The 3086-nt window shown below is 38.6% G+C and overlaps 1 non-coding gene across 1 annotated transcript; it reads right to left on the bottom strand.

Moving 5' to 3' along the window:
- Window positions 1-2627: 2627 nt before the first annotated feature.
- Window positions 2628-2734, bottom strand: LOC139176181 (U6 spliceosomal RNA). Its single transcript, XR_011560637.1, has one exon. It is a non-coding gene; the product is annotated as a U6 spliceosomal RNA (small nuclear RNA).
- Between the last annotated feature and the right edge of the window lie 352 nt (window positions 2735-3086).

Here is a 3086-nt window from a genome sequence, read left to right as displayed (position 1 = left end):
GTATTATAAAAAAAGCTTGCCAAATATAGGCTTAGCATTAGTATTTTTTTTTAATTTTTAACCATAAGCTAGCCTCATTCCTTTATTTTAAGTGAATTTTATGCCTATAGGCAAATATTCCTATTATGAATGAGAATTTCCTGAAGGCTGTACCATAATATTCTGCTGCTGTTTTATAGTTGCTAAGTTGTGCCCCACTCTTTGAGACTGCATGGACTATAGCCTACTAGGCTCCTCTGTCCTTGGGATTTCCCAAGCAGGAATATTGGAGTGCATTGCCATTTCCTTCTCCAAGGGATCTTCCCAACCCAGGGATTGAACCTGTGTATCCTGCCCTGGCAAGTGGGTTCTTTACTACTGAGCCACTTTGGAAGCCTGTACTATAATACAGATGGACTGAAATTTGAGAATTCACAGCCACATGTTAAAAACCAGACTAAAAAATTAGTCATTCAAATCTTCATTAGCTGCAGATATTCACATATGTTGTTATTAATTCTAATTTTTAAATATTTTATATATATTTATTCTGATATAGCAGAAAATTTTCTTAAAATGCCCATACTTCCCTAGTTTTCTTTGCCTTGATCACCAGAATCAGAACCATACAGGTGAACATCAGCTTAAAAATAAATAAAAGTGTTGTAGTTCTATAATGTGCATGAGTCATAATTAAATATTTAAACTTCTTAGAGATTCTCACACAGGTAACAAGTTAATTCATTCAGGTGGAAGATACTTGCCAGTCACAAGGAGAGCTACTAGGTATTGAAGAAACACTCCTTAATTTACTAGTTTGTATAAACTTCATTTTCTTTTCTTTTTTTATTTATTTTTATTTATTTATTTATTTATTTTTTTGAGCAAGAAAAACATTTAATAACATACTAATTAGACTGGAGTCAGGTACTCAAAGTCAGGTACTGACTTTGGAGTCAGATAAAAAACTCAAATTTGAGTCTGGCTATGTGATTCAGTGATGTTATAAGAAATGGAAGCTCCTCTTATGTAATTGCTCTTCCATAGCTGAGTTTTCATCCTTAGGTTTGTGGCCTCATGATTGCTGAATGGCTGCCACAGTTCCAGACATCATGTCCTCATACAGCTTTGACAAAGGCAGACGGGGCAGCTGTCTCCCCCAGTCCCTGTTTGTGTCTTTTAGATGTCTCTTTCCATAACTCTTTCTTTTACAACTCATTGGTGTACAGTGGGTCACAGGTCCACCTGAAATAAAGCATTTCTAACAGGAAGTGGAACAGGCCGCTTACCTGGGGCTGGTGGCTGGTGGTGGCTTACCTTCCTGGGGCATGTTACTGCCTGAGCAAAAGGAAGAAAAGAATGTTATTGGGCAGAGACTAACAGTACCTGCCCCAGCTAGGGTGACTTGTCACAGATTTCCTGGGATCATCCTGTTTCAAAACCAAAGTCTCACATTTCAGAGCAAATCAAGAGGATTGGTCACCCTCCTTGAAAGCTCCAGTTTCCAAGAACTTCTGAATTAGAATCTCTTGAGGGTGAAATTCAGACTTCAAAAATGATTTTTAGCACTCTCCCAGGATAATTATTATATTTGCCAAAGTTTGAGAGTCACTGTTTTCTATGAAACCCAAACGGGGGACTCAAGGTTGACATAATTCCCAGGTAATCTCCGAGCAGGAGTAGATCCGGATGAGCGGATGTGGGTGTGACTTGAGACTGGGAACTTTTACAGGAGCAGACTGAACCTTGAGCCAGGGGCCTGGGATCTTCACATTCCACTCCCAGCGCGCTCCTGTTCCCACCACAAGAAGGGACCATCTCACTTAGAGGCCGCTGCTCTGTGTGGACTTGAACCCTGCCACCACTTTTGGGCTGGACTGGCTAGGCTGTGTCCACATGTGAATCCCAAGTTCATAGGACACAAACTGCATCTTAGCCTTCTTCTGTCCTGGGCATCTGGCACCAGGGCTCATTTTATTTTATTTATTTATTTATTTTTTAACTTCTTTTTTATTTTATATTAGAGTATAGTTGATTTACAATGTTGTGTTAGTTTCTGCTGCACAGCAAAGTGATTCAGTTATACATGCATCTATTCTTTTTTCAGGTTCTTTTCACATACAGGCTATTACAGAATATTGAGTACAGTTCCCTATGCTATAGGTCCTTGTTATCTATTTTAAATATAGTAGCGTGTATATATGTTAATCCCAACCTCCTAATTTATCCTTCCCCTACCTTTGCTTTCCCCTTTGGTAACTATGAATTTATTTTCTTTTTTTTAAATTTTATTTTCTTTTTAAACTTTACAATATTGTATTAGTTTTGCCAAATATCGAAATGAATCCGCCACAGGTATACCTGTGTTCCCCATCCTGAACCCTCCACCCTCCTCCCTCCCCATACCCTCCCTCTGGGCCTTCCCAGTGCACCAGCCCCAAGCATCCAGTATTGTGCATCGAACCTGGACTGGCAATTCGTTTCATACATGATATTATACATGTTTCAATGCCATTCTCCCAAATCTTCCCACCCTCTCCCTCTCCAACAGAGTCCATAAGACTGTTCTGTACATCAGTGTCTCTTTTGCTGTCTCGTACATAGGGTTATTGTTACCATCTTTCTAAACTCCATATATATGCGTTAATAAAAATATGGAACGCTTCACAAATTTGCGTGTCATCCTTGCGCAAGGGCCATGCTAATCTTCTCTGTATCGTTCCAATTTTAGTATATGTGCTGCCAAAGCGAGCACTAAACTTCATTTTCATATATTGAATTGCTTAAAGTGAATCCCATCTATATTCCCATACAGCAGAAGCATCACAAATCTCCACCTGCACAGACACACGCTCCAAACTTTTTATCTGTATGAGAATCACTGAAGGGAACATAAAGACTCATTTATTATGTAATTGGGAATATAGTTGTAATTTTCAATTTCTTTGAAACTTATATCTCTTGCACCCTGCATATCTACCTTGTTGTTTGTTGGGAAACTAAGGAACGCATATTTAAATAGCTTGCTTTATTTTTACCATTCAACATTGAGACGTAAAATTAGGAAACATCAAAATCCCATAAATACTGGAGGAAATCAGGATCAA

This window comes from Bos indicus, chromosome 15 (genome assembly GCF_029378745.1).
Source record: "Bos indicus isolate NIAB-ARS_2022 breed Sahiwal x Tharparkar chromosome 15, NIAB-ARS_B.indTharparkar_mat_pri_1.0, whole genome shotgun sequence".
In the NCBI taxonomy this organism is placed as follows: Eukaryota; Metazoa; Chordata; class Mammalia; order Artiodactyla; family Bovidae; genus Bos; species Bos indicus.
The sequence above is the reverse complement of the archived record's forward strand: the minus strand, read 5'-3'. Positions and strand labels throughout refer to the sequence as shown.